Genomic DNA, 17,316 nt, shown 5'->3' with positions numbered 1-17,316 from the left:
TGTTATGCCATTTCCACCTGGGGCCTCAGTTGGACCAGCGTTCGTGCTGGACATGCAGACCGCGTGAGACGACGCTTCATCCAGTCCCAAACATGCTCAATGGGGGACAGATCCGGAGATCTTGCTGGCCAGGGTAATTGACTTACACCTTCTAGAGCACGTTGGGTGGCACGGGATATATGCGGACATGCATTGTCCTTTTGGAACAGCAAGTTCCCTTGCCGGTCTAGGAATGGTAGAACGATGGGTTCGATGACGGTTTGGATGTACCGTGCACTGTTCAGTGTCCCCTCGACGATCACCAGAGGTGTACGGCCAGTGTAGGAGATCGCTCCCCACACCATGATGCCGGGTGTTGGCCCTGTGTGCCTCGGTCGTATGCAGTCCAGATTGTGGCGCTCACCTGCACGGCGCCAAACACGCATACGATCATCATTGGCACCAAGGCAGAAGCGACTCTCATCGCTGAAGACGACACGTCTCCATTCGTCCCTCCATTCACGCCTGTCGCGACACCACTGGAGGCGGGCTGCACGATGTTGGGGCGTGAGCGGAAGACGGCCTAACGGTGTGCGGGACCGTAGCCCAGCTTCATGGAGACGGTTGCGAATGGTCCTCGCCGATACCGCAGGAGCAACAGTGTCCCTAATTTGCTGGGAAGTGGCGGTGAGGTCCCCTACGGCACTGCGTAGGATCCTACGGTCTTGGCGTGGATCCGTGCGTCGCTGTGGTCCGGTCCCAGGTCGACGGGCACGTGCACCTTCCGCCGACCACTGGCGACGACATCGATGTTCTGTGGAGACCTCACGCCCCACGTGTTGAGCAGTTCTGCGGTACGTCCACCCGGCCTCCCGCATGCCCACTATACGCCCTCGCTCAAAGTCCGTCAGCTGCACGTACGGTTCACGTCCACGCTGTCGCGGCGTGCTACCAGTGTTAAAGACTGCGATAGAGCTCCGTTTGCCACGGCAAACTTGCTGACACTGACGGCGGCGGTGCACAAATGCTGCGCAGCTAGCGCCTTTCGACGGCCAACACCGCGGTTCCTGGTGTGTCCGCTGTGCCGTGCCTGTGATCATTGCTTGTACAGCCCTCTCGCAGTGTCCGGAGCAAGTATGGTGGGTCTGACACACCGGTGTCAATGTGTTCTTTTTTCCATTTCCAGGAGTGTATTTAGCGCATCACTTTCTAATTATATTTTCTTTTGTCTTTACCATTGTCATGCTAGTTTGCTAACCATCTAACCGACGGAGAAAGTTTGGATGTAATTGTCTGTCATTTTCGTGCATTTCCACGGCAAAGATTTTGTATTCGGTGTCTACGCACACAGATTTTGATTGTAACAACCTATTAAGAAGAATGCTGCGATTATTCTCTATAAAAAGCTTGGACTTCGGAATAGTCTTGTCGGTCTTCATTAGGGAATATTTTACAAATTTTGAATGACATTTGGGTGACATCTTGTCGTTTCCAAAAAAACACCACGCAGAGGTAGTCTTTTATGTCCCTCGACAAATTCATTTACAATTTTTACAAAATTGACAATGATTACATTAAACCACTTTTTGATATATACAAATTTTTCAATGATTCTAATGGTTATTTACACGTAACTTCTGTGCGTAAGCCACACAAGTCAGAAACGATTCTACGTTACTATCAGTTTGGTGTCCCTTTGAAGTCTTTTCATCAGTTCCATATTTCCATCGGTTTTCTTAGCTGACTCTTCCTTTTTCATCAAAGATTAAAACTAGTCGGTCAAAGTGGTAGCCATGGTACTTTGCATATTCTCGAAGGATTATTACCAATGAGTAAAAATTAGGATAAACTTTTGGTACCAAACTATTTATTCTTAGGTTCCATCCCTCTGAATGCGATTGCGAATTTCACTGCTGTTCCACATCTCTCTTGACATAAGTTCGTTATCGGACCACTGGCCCACAAAATAGACATAAAAGTCTTGACGCTTTCAGTTTTCTGGCGTGCTCTCCTGAATACACAACCAGCCATGATCCAACATTACCAGGGTAAAAAGTGCTACACCAGAACAAATTGCAATGTGGCCAGGTGTTTCTTCGTTTTCCTTATAGGCTGAACTTGTTTCTGCAAACACTGATTAAAATGATAATGGCAACTACCAATCTCTGTTTCAAGAAAATAACTGTTAGCTGCTTGGCCGATGGCAATTTCGAAGTCCAGTCAGCAGAAATGCAGGGTTCTATAGAGGCACGGTAATTTTAATAGCTTTAAAAGACGTTCGTATGTTTTTCCCTTTTTATTTTGCAGCAAAAGTGTAAGTAACTAGTATTGTGTTTATTTCCCCTAAAGAACTCTTAAGATCGCCGTGGAGTATGAATGACTGTCCAAACGTCTTAGCCGGCCGAAATGGCCGAGCGGTTCTGGGCGCTACAGTCTGGAACCACGCGACCCCTAAGGTCGCAGGTTCGAATCCTGCCTCGGGCATGGATGTGTGTGAATGTCCTTAGGTTAGTTAGGTTTAAGTAGTTCTAATTTCTAAGGGACTGATGACCTCAGAAGTTAAGTCCCATAGTGCTCAGAGCCACTTGAGCCAAACTTCTTGCTCAAACTCTTGAACGTTCCATCCACCAAGAATGATTCGCGGTTCGATAAACACGCTTTTCCCTTTGCGCTTGCAAACACCAGTATTCTGTTCTTGAGTCCTCTGTTGTCATCTGCAAGCAAACAATTACTAACATCACTCATCAGTAAATTAGTTTCATTGAAGAATATTCCTCCAGAATCGGTGGATTTTTTGTGTAACTCTCACGAATTTTCGCCTAATGCGATGTAAAAATTGTTTCACACATCTGTGTAATGGTAACGATGTTACTTGGAAGAGAAATTTATACATCTCAACTTCGCAGCGAAATTAAAGTCCCATGAGGAAATAATGCGTAACAATGCACATTGACATTCACAAGCCTAAGAAGCTTGTTATAATGGATGCACGCCAGTTTAGGCTAACTTAATTTTGGTACATTTAATAGCATCAACAACCAGCTGTTAATACAACGAAAGATACCTGCCATAAGGCTGCTTTCCTAAACTGGCATGCATCCAACATAACATGTTGTGATGTCTCTTTCAAGACCTAGTAATTGTCCGTCTTTGCACATCCAGATTGAAAATGAGATATCGGTTAATTATATTTTATATTTGAAGCTAAAGATATCGGTCATTTTTATTCGTCTATTTCATATTTTTCAATCTTTATCTAATCACCATTCAACAACTAAGCAAACACAAACAAAAAGAAGCAAATACCAGTCCCCTGATCAGTTTCTTCCAAGCAAAGAATACTGCAAGAGCGATGGGAAAACATATAAATATTAGCAGAAAGGGGAAGTAGAAAAAGGTAATTTGGAATCAGCGGCTTGTTGTAGGCTATATTTAACTCTGCACTTCGTTAAATGTCGCCATGTTGCCATAATACTCTCCGACCACGGTTCTGCGCTGCTAGCAGTTTTCTGTGAGCATCACCTGGTGGGAATCTCTACATGTGAAAACAGCATCAATGACTCTCCGCACATGGAACCGTTTTTACTTCCGTACCCCTATTTCACATTGTGTCACCGACTGTTTCGACTGACTATTCTTTTCCACAACTGACGATGAATCTGTGTTGAGTATACTGTTACGAGATGCCAATAAACTGCAAGAAATTGCTTTTAAATAAAACTAAAAACTCTTCATTAATGCTCATTCCTGAAAGTTTTGGTTAACAGATGTTTAACCAGTTCTGTAAAAAGCTTTGTGAAAAAGCAACCTTTGGGTGAAATGTTTCGGACACTGCTTCTTGAGATATGTGCAATGTTATCGATAATACGTATCTTCACTAACTGATAAGTGAGAAGAACGATGTAATCTCTTGTCCTAAACTCCTAGTTCATACACGTTTTTAGAAGTCATGACCTCTCGTCATCTTCGGTATATGGATGACCCCAATTAAACGGGAGGCCACGTTTTACCATCTAAAACAATGGGCAGGAATCTTTAACGTCGAATAGAGCATACGTTTTATAATCTTTGGGATTTAAATATTGTACAACGAGTTAATTCATCGTATCTTGACGGTTGTTTTATACATTTTTTCACGAAAGTGTTAAGTTACTCCATAAGTAATTTATACAAAGATAGAAATAAACTAACGTCTTACTTCTTCCTTGGCGAGGGTATCGTATATTTCCTTTTCCGTTGGATAAAGAGATTAATATCTGAGTCTCCTTGGTGCTATTCAATAAGGAGTCGCTATGTGCTGGAGCTGTAATCCGCTCTCTCGTTTCTGTCTCTCCGTACTTGTCCCTAAAAGCACTAAAACTTACGTGCATTGCATATACACCCGGAAGAACCATAGAAGCTAGTTCGTTATACAACTGAAACACATATACATTTGGGAATCCGATGTAAATACATATGCAATACTTCCACATCTTCTATTACGCCATGGAGCAGTTTTTCAGATGTTTAATTCTCGTCTCTGCTCACCGATCATAAAATCCAAACCGATCAAGGTGGTGCAATGATTAAGGCACTCAACTCGTAGTCGGTAGGAGCAGCGTTGAATTCTCGCTCCTTCGATACAGATTTAGGATTTCCTTGAAGCATTTTGCGTTGGTGTGGGATGGTTCCTTTGAAAGGGCACTGTCGATTTCCATCACAATCATTCATCATTTAGTGCTTGTGTTGCATCTTCAATGATCTCATCGTTAAGGAGAAAATCTGTATCTTCTTTCCTTCCTTCGCGTGTATTCTCGTTTGGCCTTTTTACTAAAATATCCTGTGGTGTCTTTGAATACTCTTAACAAGTGTTAATATCCGTCTCAGCTGGAGAAGTCCTTGACCTTACATAAATCCTCTGTATTAAACAGATAGAATAAATAGTTTTCAACACTTATCAACTATTATCTGAACATACAAACTGGATAACGCTCAACTATATATCAATTAATAAAATTCTTTGTCTTAGACTACATACAGCCTCCTTTGTTCACATAGAAAGTCAATATGAAAATATTTCGTCTGGTTACAAAGCTGCCGGTTATATGTGGTTGGTGCATACTAAGCAGCTACGAAATTTGAGTAATAATTGAATCAACACAATATTTCGGTATACACAGCTCATTTGTTAATCGCATTAAGTGAATTTTGCTGAAGACCATAAATTTGATTACCAAGATGTCACTATATTAAATGTTTGTGGGGCTTTAACGACAACTGGAATTCATCGAAAATGGTAAATATGTATAAGATCTCTGCTTCCTCACTTGGAGAAATTTTAAAAATAGGTAGTTGAAAATAAAGTAGCAGTATTTCTCTCGAAAGTGATTCACGTGAAGCGCGTCCTAAAACTTCCTCTACGGACTATATACTTAGAAATTTCACAATATGTGTGATATTAGTTGACAGACAAATAATGTACTTGGAAATAACAGGCGCTGTACTAATAGTAAAGAGTGAAATACATTTTGTTTGAAGAGTAACTACACGTAACCTTTGTGGAAGACCTTAGCCACATTTGGTTAATGTTGGCAAACAGGAAATGCGAGAACTTGTTTCTCGACAGTATGAGCACCGACTTTGTCCATCGTTTCGTTATTCTTAATTAATAGTACGAAAGACACCAACAATCCGCCAGAGGAGTGAGTGAGTGGTTGTTGGTGGATCTACATAAAACAAGGTGAATCCTATCCATATACCAGGAAGGTTACTGGGCGTATTTCGTGTGACTTGAATCGGATTCTTCTTACTCATCGCCTTGCGTACAAAAAGGTGAAGTACTAGCCAGGAAATTCTTATGGACAAAATCGTTGGAGAAAGTGAGGAAATACATGGAAGACCGAAGAATAATTTCGAAACACTTCAGCTGCTGGCATTGACCTTCTGATAACGTGCAATCAAAGGAACAAGTAAAAATTATTTCGTCAATCATGCTTGTCTCCAGATTTAGTAGCCTCTGAGTACTATGTATGCCTCTATGAAAACAAATTTTCTGCTAAAAAGGTTTCAAGCCCAAATAAGACTTCTTAATAGCTGTAGAAATATATTTTGAAATCTTCCACTACCGCACAGAAGTTATTTAATCTACTGACAGGAGTGAAGGCATCCGATGGATGTATTGCATGAAGTGACATCGCAAGACATTGTAAAATGGTCTGCTATAGATAAACTTTCAAATTACCAGGAATTGTAGGTTTCCGCATCCCTTTCCCTGGGCAGATTATAATATTTCACCAGCCCTACCGATAGAAAGAACGTAACACCAAAAGAGAGTATTTCTGGATTAAATCAGCTACCCGAGAACTAAGCTTCCTTGGCACCCTGTCAGACACGAGTGGGCAGGTCCCCACGGTTCCTTTGAAAGTGCACCAGTGACTTGCTTCCCCATCTTTTTCTAATCCGATAGGATCGATGACCTCGCTTTTTGGTCCCCTACCCCAAATAAATCCACCAGTCATCTTAAGATGACCAGGCAAAACTTCATGCCCACTCATCAAAACCAAGGTGCTGTGATTTTGACTTTTGCGTAAGTACAGGTCTATGAGGTACGAAACATGTGCTCTATGGTACGAAGCCGGTGGCAATGAAAGTAACTGGAGGTGACAGTTGAGCTGTCCACTACATCTCGACGATATTCAATATGTTTACAACAGGTTGGCATTCGGTTCTGGGAGATTATATACAATTCATCATTAAACTTTTAAACAACTATAACAAGGTTATGTTCCTTTGACGTACATAATTTATTGCTATAAGGTATCTTCTTAGATACTGGTGGCGTACGATATGAAAGAAATGGTTTACCATAATCTTAAAGTATTTCACAGCTTTCATGTCTTCATGATGTCTTGCGTTTCAATATTATTGGCATAAAATAGTAGCCACCATCATATTTGGGGCATCTGATGCTTGATTCGAGTAGGATTTCCACTGGAAAATGTCTCAGCTTGACTCGATCATCGACGTGAGTGTGAAAAATGTAAACAAAAGGTCGAGCAATCGAATGACCAAACAGCATACAAAGTGCTTTCTCATAATAGTTTGCACAATACAATTATATTCTCTAATCTTTCCCTATATCCTGTATACCCATACAATCTTGTTAACACTCTCTTTTGGTGTTACGTTCTTTCCGTCGGTAGGGCTGATGAAATATTATAATCTGTCCAAGAAAAGGGATGCGGAAACCTACAATTCCTGGTAATTTGACAGTTTATCTATAGCAGACAATTTTACAATGTCTTGCGATGTCACTTCATGCAACACATCCATCGGATGCGTTCGTCGAAAATGCCCAACATATCGAGTGCAGTACGATATCTCATCGTTTACAGTGTATATTACATCTTTGTTTTACAAAATTCTAACTAATTTTGGTCGACACTGAAAATTTAGAAACTTTTTGCCAGATGACATCTGTGTGCCGGACCGGAATTAGAATCTGGTTGTAGGACCATGGGTAAAACCATTTCCGAAACGGTTAAGTCTGTAAACTGTTCGCGTGCCACCGTGGGTAAAGGAATAATGACGCTACTTAACAACCAGCGCAAAGTCAACTGAGGTGCACCACGCGTCATATGTGACAGGGGTGAATGACGGATGCGGAGATGTGGAAGGGGGAACCGACGTGCAACTTTTGAGTAACTGGCCGCGCAGATGAACCAAGGGGATACCAACAGCGTCTGTTCAACGTTCAGCGAACGTCGCTGCCTGTGAGCCTTTGTGACAGGCGCCTGTTTCGAGCGCTGACGCTGACTGCTATTCATCGGCGACGAGGGTTGGAATTTGCACGAAATACCGCAACTTGACGTCAATTGATCACTGAGTGGCTACAGGTGGCCGTGTCAGATGAATCACGTTTTATGGGCCATCGAACAGATGGAGCACTGAGTACTGAGTGGCAACAAGTGGCTGTTTCAGATGTATCACATTTTGTTCTCAATCGGACAGATGTCTTTTCTCGTGTGTCTCTCTGCTACAATCGTCGGAAGGGTCCAGGCCGGAAGAGGGAGCGTCATGGTCTGGCGAATGTATTCATGGCCGTCCCATGGTTGTCTCGTCATTCTGGAAGCCGCAATGGATCGCCAAACTTTTGCACCTATCCTCGTTGACCATATCCAACCCTGCATGTACGTGCGTGGTTTTAAGACTACCAGAATGAGTTTGACGTACTCCACTGGCCAACAGATACCTGATATTTAATTCCAATAAATAATATTTGTGACTACCTCGATAGGACCGTTCGTGCCAATCATCGTTAACCGAGAACCCTAGCGCAGCTGACCACGGCATTGTAGTCGGCCTGGCTTCATATTGCTGATGGTACGTTTGAGAAGCTCACTGACTCTTTTCCTGCATGTCCACGAAGCACATGGTGGCTATTCAGGCTTTTGACAGGTGGTCACACTAATATGACTGGACAGTGTATAAACGGTATACTGTAGAAACGGCGCCTACAACTTCATATGCAGCGAATAACTTTTGGTTTCGGCATTTGATAATTTTGATAAAATGAAAGAACTGTAACGTTATTGTGTTTGGGAAAGTCATGACGGAAACGAAGAAATTTGTCAGATGTTCTCATGACAATAAGTCAGTGACTGTTTAACGAGATGAAAATGACCTCCAAGTTCTTCGCGCCCTCCATCGGTAATGATGGAATTCAATATGGTGTTGGACCACCCGTAGCCTTGGTGAAAACTTCCACTCTCGCGGGCATACGTTCAAAAAGGTGTTGGAAGGTTTCTTGAGGAATGATAACCTATTCTTCACGGGCTGCTGCATTTAGGAGAGGTATCGATGTCGGTAGGTGTCGTCTGGCACCAAGACGCCTTTCCTAAACGTCCCAAAGATGTTCTATAGGATTCAGGTCAGGACTCTTTGCAGGCTAGTCCATTACAGGAATGTTAGTGTCGTGTAACCACTCTGCCACTGGCTGTGCATTATGAACAGGTGCTCGAACGTGTTGAAAGACGCAGTCGCCACCCCCGAATTGCTCTTCAACAGTGGGAAGCAAGAAGGTGCTCAAAACATCAGTGTAGGCCTGTGTTGTGGTAGTGTCACGCAAAACAACAAGCAGTGCCAGCCCCTTCCATGAAAAATACGACTACACCGTAACAACACCATCTCTGAACTTTACTGTTGGCACTGAGAACACTGGCAGATGACGTTCACCGGGCATTCGTCATACCCACAGCCTGCCATAGGATCACCACATTGTGTACCGTGAGTCATCACTCCACAAAACTTTTTTTAACTGTTCAATCGTTCAATGTTAACGCTCCTTAGATGAAGCGTGGTGTCATTTGGCATTTGCCGGTATGATGTGTGGCTTATGAGCAGCCGCTCGACCACGAAATCCCTGTTCTCATACCACCCGTGTAACTGTCATAGCACTTGCAGTAGATCCTGGTGCAGTTTTGAATTCCTGTGTGGTGATCGGGATAAATGTCTGCCTATTCCACATTACGACCTTCTTCAACCGTCGGCGGTCTCTGTCAGTCAACAGACGATGCCGGCCTGTATGCTTTTGTGCTGTACGTGCCCTGCACGGTTCTACTTCACTACCACATCGGAAACAGTGGACCTAGGAATGTCTAGGAGTGTGGAAATCTCGCGTAGAGACGTATGGCACTAGTGACACTCAATCATCTGGCTACATTCGAAGTCCGTGAGTTCCGGGGAGCGCCCCATTCTGCTCTCTGACGATGTGTAGTGACTACTGAGGTCACTGATGTGGAATACTTGCCAGTAGGTGGCAGCACAAGCACCTAATATTGGAAACGTATGTTTATCGGGGTGTTAGGATACTTTTTATCACACAGTGTATTAGGCCCGCAGGTCATCAACAGCTGCCCATGCCGAGTGTAAAACGTGAAGTCTGGTTTTGTGTGGCCACTATACACTACCATAATCTATGCGTATAACTGCAGAAAAGACTAGAGCTATTTTACAGTTTCCAAAATTTTTCGATAAATTGTCCTTCAGATATCAGAAAGACCCAGCATGGGCACAAGTAATAATGGCTTCCTTACAGGGGCTGTTTCTGCTCTCTCACTTTTCCCAGTAAAAAAAGAATATAAATCCACATAAATTATAAAAATCTATGTCCTTATATATGTATGTATATAAGTTCCACATCATCTTCTACACCACAGGACCAGTTTCATACCATTACTGTCAGTAAAGAGTCACTGTTGGGTATGAATCAACCACCTATCGAAGGCGTGGGCGTGAAAACAGTGTAGGTTACGACCCGCGAATACCCATATCATACAAAGAACGTTTTGAGTGTGAGGTCGCAAAAGCTCAATGATATTTACGGCCTTTGACGCCCCACATATTTGCCTACCATGCAACCAAAGTATTGGCTGCTAATGCAACAGGAGGCGGGAGTGGAAATATTCAACGGTGAGCACAGCATGAGGCTACGAAGCGTAGCTGAAACGCTTAGTCGACGAGAATCTCCCAACAGTGCTACAGTCCACTGTCGAAACAGTTTATATGAGAAGTAGAAAGTGGATGATACTTTCTTAGTAAGTGAAAGTGATACATAAACAGCATTCGAGACATGCACATCATCCTTTCGAACAGGGAGCCACAAATACCGTCTCGTGCGAAACGTAGGAGGGACAAACATTGTTGAAGGAGTAGGTACTTAACATAATTACGTACGTGGAAGATCGTATGCAGCATAGTAAAAAGAAAGTAAAAAAAGAAGAAATATAAATAAATGAAACAAAGAAGAATAGATTTAAAATGAGTCCGCAGCAGTATGACTGTGTAGCATATAAGGAATACTACGGATATTCTAGAAAGACAAGACGCTCTTGTTACAAAGCTGGTTTTCACGCGTTTAAAGGATGTTCGATAGAATTTACAGGATGTGCATGACAGTGACCTACTACGTATTGTACATCAAATTGCGCACAGAATAGATAACAGTTTTTTCAAGGGAAGTAGTGGATGGTTGCATAGCTGGAAACTGTGCTACACAACTGTAAGAAGTAAGGTAACGGAATTTCAAACAAAGAGTCAACTTCAGATGCAAAGCAAACTGCGGAATTTGCCATAAACCAATTCGCATACAATTATGCCGACTGTTAATCTGGATGGTAAACGGGTTGGAAAGATATTTATAGTGTTGCGAGACGTTTAAGGTGCTCTACCCCCTACGATTCCTTCTCGTCATCGTGATATTTTAAGGAAAATATGAAATATTTACCTTACAGCAAGCAAGAGTGGGAAAACGGGCGTTAGAGAATTACGACTATGCCATGAACGCTGATTTTGATCAATAGCTGGTCAAAAAATGGTTTAAAGGGCTCTGAGCACTATGGGACTTAACAGCTATGGTCATCACTCCCCTAGAACCTAGAACTACTTAAACCTAACAAACCTAAGGACATTACACAACACCCAGTCATCACGAGACAGAGAAATTCCCTGGCCCCGCCGGGAATCGAACCCGGGAACCCGTGCGCATGAAGCGAGAACGCTACCGCACGAGCACGATCTGAGGACATAGCGGGTCGATATAACTTGCTTTTCTTGATTCCTGGTCTGTGTCTAAAAATTATATTACTTTAGAGCAAACTGCCCCTCCCGAAATGTGTGTGACATAGCCGTTCATATCATCTGGAACCACTGGATAAATTTAGTCACTGGGTGTTTGTTTTCTCTGTGAATATAAAACATATTGTCGCACTACCTGCAGCTACGCTTTAAAGGACAGCCCGTTTCATGATGCATGCTGCTGTATGCCATCATACTCATCGTTTCTCATCACCTAGATACCTCAATATCATCCTATATGCATTCTTTAAGAGTGGATACCTAGCTGAATGTCGTGCACCGTTTGTAACTCCCAAGAAGTTCGCATTCGAACTTGACGATGCGAACCTTTGTGATCACTGTGGTGCTCCATTTTTCATTCGGTGTTCATGGTATAAATTTAAGGTTTATTCTGAACATTTCTTGAATGTCAGCGATGTCCATTTTCTGAAATGTATTGCATGCAACCCATAGAAGGTTAATCTGAGAACCTCCCGGACCCACTTTTCTGTCTCCCTCCTCATACACATGGTGTGCCACTAGCAACTAATATGCTCCGTGAGATAATTGTTAACACAACACTTCCAAATGAGGCTTACTAAAGATTGAACTTGCGACCCCGCAATCAAGGTTTCCTTCTTAGTCATCCAGTAGTTGAGGATGAGAGCAGCTACAGACTTACAACAAACAATGCACGCCATGTCAAACCTTTAGGAAACTTTTTCTTGCTGTCGACCCCTACAAGGCGATGGGAAAAATTTGTCGCTTACTACATTTTTCGCTATTGTTGCTGTAAAAGTACCACACGAAGCAAGGCGTTTGAACTCGTTAGTTCTTTACTACGAACTGTGTTCGGGCACATTTTGCAGCTAATATTCCCAATCTTTACTAAATGTACTGGCATAATCATTGTACGACAGTTAGTACAGGAGATACATCATTAACACTGAATGCGTGAAAAGTTATCGCCTCAAGGAAGAGGTTTCAACTTATTACTTCGTTGATCCCAACTCTATTCGCAACACTTTTGGCAGACAGTACTCATATTTGCCGTTGAATGTACCTACCAAAATATACCATTGCTCAGGAGATATGGCGTCAAATCTGAGTTGTTAGAAAAAACTGCCCCATTATGCATTAAATTTTAATTTTTAACTTCTTTACTGGTAACTCTATTCGCCTCAGATTTGCAGATACTAGGTACATTCACCGCTGGATGTATCTGCAAAATGATGTCATTGTACAGCATATAGTTAAGGAGATACGGCGTCATAAACATTACGGTGCTTGAAAATGAAACTGCAGGGCGAGGAGGATGAGGAGGAGGTGGGCAAAGAGCGGGGGGAAGAGGAGATGGACACACAGAAAGGAAAGGGGAGAAGATAAACTGGGAGAGCAAGAGGAGGAAGACGAGGAGAAGGAGGAGGATATGCACAAAGGGAGGGGGAAGGAGGTGAGGGACAGAGAAAGGGAGAGGAGGAGATTGGCAAAGAGAGGAGGAAGCGGAGGAGATGAACTAATGGAAGCATATAATAAATAAATACCCGGGAAGTGCTGTGTTTCTCGGCTGGTACAGAGCGTAACTAAAACCATAAACAAGAATCGTTCCAACGGAACGCCGAATTCCACTTAGTGCTCGTTCTACGTCTTCAACGTATGATCAGTCTAGCTGCTACGGTTGTTTGAGTCTGATTTTAAATATATAAATACTTGATTTTCGATAGCGACGCCAACGAATATTTTTCTTTAGAGTTTGCACTTAAATTTTCAAGTAAACTAGGATATATTAGGATGGTGTGTTTTGTTCATAACACTCAGTGTTGCTGCGGAGCTATGAGATATTTCTCTGATCTTCAATAGTCTTATAACCGAACAAATGTTTTACTAGAGAACCTAACAAATACTGTAAAAATGATGAATGTGGGGAAATAAGTAGTGAATCTCTTTCCACTGCTTTTGATAACACTGCTCTTCTTCACTAACACTTGTCAATAGAAAACGATTAATCGAAAACATGGAATAAGATTGGAACCTTCAGTCAGATAGTAGTTGTAATTGGTTCTCGAATTTGACTCAGTCACGTCACTAACGTATGATTATACGAAACACAGCGAAAGTAACTCATTTAGTAAAACTATTAACCGTTTTACTTTTCGCAGCAGTAATATCTCAACTGGGAAAATATTTTACTTTCTGACTTCACATAGTCATCGTGTCTCGAGCCACACACAACAGACTGCAAGGCCTAAATAATAAACCGAGGAAGCATCAGAGAAATATCCGCTACTAATCTTTAAAATTCGAAGGTATACACTGAATAGTCGGCCTCTAATATTTGTCTAACCTGTTTTATCGTTCAACTGCGTAGCCCATCAGTAAAAGAAAAAGTTTATTTCCTTTAAGTCGTGCTGTTTGTCTTACTTCTTAGTTAATAGAAAGCAAAAACATAAACAAAAATTTGTTACAATACCTGGGAATGAATTTGTTTTTAAGTGGCGGTAGTCATGCACGATTAGCTCGGATTTTGTTTTTTCCTTTCTTGAGCAAAAACATGTAATGTTTAAAAAGTTAATAAATAAATTAAAATAAAAAAGGTGATGGGAGAAGGGGAGGGCAGGCCTCAGGGTTCGACCCATACTCATAAGCTTGTCAGGACCCCCACCCAGCCTGAAGCTCACTGGGTTCGTTCTTCCCTGGCTCTTTCTTTGTTTCTTTTTTCTTTTTTTTTGTTTGTGGTCAACGCAACAGACCCTGATGTAAGGGAACCGAGTTCGATTTCTGGTACTATCAGGGATTATTTTTTTTATTGGTAGTACTGGACTGGGTGCGATACTTTACTGAGAACTTCGGAACGTCCAAAATGGTCGGAAATGCAGTGTGCTGATCCTATGTCCCTCCATACAGGATCCGATGAAGAATGACTGAGAATGAGAATAATACCGCGATCGGTCTACTGTTACATTTTCATCAGAACCTGCTCGCGGTGTTTTCTTTTCTTTTTTCAATCTACTTTAATACGTATTAGTAGGGAAAACATCTGTGAAAATGTTTGAACTTTTTTGTACAAAATTTCTTTGTGTGTATCATAGTTTTAGTACTGTTGATTCACACTCCACGCTCATTTTGTCTATAACATGAAACTGATGACATACGCTTTCACTTTTACTTTGCTATCACTAAAATTTCACCAGAAAGAAGGAGAGAAATATCGAAATTATACTTGTTGTATGTACACAGTATAGCAGGAAAAATACATCATTAACTTTGTAGGTGATTTGGGTGTACACACGGTGCGAAAAGTAATACACACAACCGCCACTAAGGCAGCAACCACAGTTTTAAACAGACTGGATCGAATCAAACTTAGCACTCCACGCTGCTTCAGCTCTGTGCCAGAGTTCGTCAGTTATATTGGGGGCGTGTCAATCTCTCAGCAACCATATATTTTCAATTGGCGAGAGATTTGAAGGACGTTCTGTTCTGGGAAAATTTGTGAAACTGTCTGCCGACAGTTCGTATTAGATAAAACTTATATTACGTCTTCAGCTCGCCAAAAATTATTAAATAACACTGAAAATTTGTTTTGTTTGGGATGTTAGATGTTGAAAAATGTGAAACATGAAACGAAGTCGTATGCAATGCGACTGGATTGCCATTTAAATGCGGCTTATTTATAGTTCTCCAAGTTCCCTCGTAATCAGACGGCGTAGCGTGACGTAGGGGATGTGTGCCATCCAGGCAGAGCGCTAGGTCACTTGTGCCAGCGAACGGCCCACGAGCCAAATTCTTGGCCACCTGTGTTCTATACCATCGCGACGTAGGCTGGACCCTAATGACGATGAAAATTGAAATCTGGCAACGTTTCTTGTCATCGGAGAATTGACACAGGGATATGACATTTCCGCCGATGCATGGTCAGCTAGGACTCTTGTAAAATGAGGATCTGGTGCACTTGGCTGTCCAGTGATCGGTGTACAATTGTCGGCGAGTCTCTGTCTGTTGCTGCGTTCATAGAAGCTGCAACAAATGTTGTCGTGTTGACAGACCACGGTGCTTCAGACGTCTTCTCAGATACTATTCTTGCTGCAAGTAAGCCAGTTTCCGAACTTACTGTACAGGATGCGACCTACGATCGTGCAGTATGGCTGTCACCAAGGGCACAAGTCTCGTATGGTCACTGGGATCCTGAATAACTTTGAGTGTGGCCCTGCTGAACTCATAGATTCCGTATCAGCATGAAACTCATTGGATCTAGCCAATGAAGATATTGCTATCGTGGATCGATAAACCACAGTATTGACAGGTGACGATCTTGCATTGTTGAATCCTTGACACATGCTGGTGTATGCTTCTTCTTCTTACAAGAGGCGTTGCACAATCACCGCACAAGCAACCAATACTCAAGTGCGATTTATGGTTCAAATGGCTCTGAGCACTATGGGACTTAACTGCTGTGGTTATCAGTCCTCTAGAACTTAGAACTACTTAAACCTAACTAACCTAAGGACATCACACACATCCATGCCCGAGGCAGGATTCGAACCTGCGACCGTAGCGGTCACGAGGTTCCATACTGTAGCGCCTAGAAACGCACGGCCTCTCCGGCCGGCTGCGATTTCTGAATGACAGACCAGCTGTGTAATATTTCCTTACATGCACTCCTTTACTTTGGACAGTTGCGCTGAATCGCTCATTCTTTCCATATCCAGGTTTTTAGTACACTTCATGTCATGATGATGATTGTTGCATGCTGTCTTTATGGTACATCAATTGCACTGTTCATCAGTGTATATGCTATTCTCAGTTTACTCATGTTCAAGGGCATGGCCCGTTTACGTAACAGGGCACACGTAGAAAAAATATTACACTATCGCACACTATGGTAAGCTGTCGTATCCCTTTCTGCACATGCAAAGAAACTAGTAATGCTACTCAGGCTGTGCATTTCTGCCATCTATTTCACAATTTTCGAGCCGCAAGTCAATGCTAAGCTGAGGGCAGCCTGCTGATATTCGTGCATTTCATTTACATTTATGATTAAAAATTTAGTTTGCAATCTGTTTCCTTCAGAGAAAGCTAGTGTAACACGATGGGTTTCTCAGCTCCATGTGTAGCAATAACTCTGCTGCAGGCAATTCCAGTGACTTACTTCAAAAGTTACTCATATTCTTTTAAAGTACCAAGGTATTGGTTATGTGTGTTTCTGTGTGGATCCAAATAAGCGAAAACACCCCAAGTTATCATTAACACCGGTAATTTAAGTGGCGCCAGTAGGACCATAAACTCTGAAGAATAATTTTCGAATGTTATAAACTAAGAAACGAGGCTTCAACACATCTACGCGTCTTTTAGTCAAATAAGCTATCCGTAATCCCACAGGTACCTTGTTATAAAAACTTTTAATATTTCGGATGTGCGTCATGGCAAATAATATTATATAGTCTGATACTTCGGCTGTAGCAGCCATTTCCAACACAAATCGATAGTTGAATTAAACATAATTGACACAACGATGTAATGTGGACTATATTATTGTGTGAGGTGGTTTTAGCTCAGACAAAAACATGCCTTTATGCTAGTTGTAGGGTAAATAGCCAAAATAACGGATAAAAAAATATTGCTCTACCGGATGCACGCAGCGGAGACAACTTCGAGAATCACCTGTTTTCATGTATGGTTCCATCTAGATACGGGAGGTGCAGTTACTCGGTGACCTATGAACACCAGAACTGAGAGTACAATCAG

The sequence above is a fragment of the Schistocerca gregaria genome, chromosome X (assembly GCF_023897955.1).
Source record: "Schistocerca gregaria isolate iqSchGreg1 chromosome X, iqSchGreg1.2, whole genome shotgun sequence".
NCBI classification, from domain to species: domain Eukaryota; kingdom Metazoa; phylum Arthropoda; class Insecta; order Orthoptera; family Acrididae; genus Schistocerca; species Schistocerca gregaria.
The sequence above is the reverse complement of the archived record's forward strand: the minus strand, read 5'-3'. Positions refer to the sequence as shown.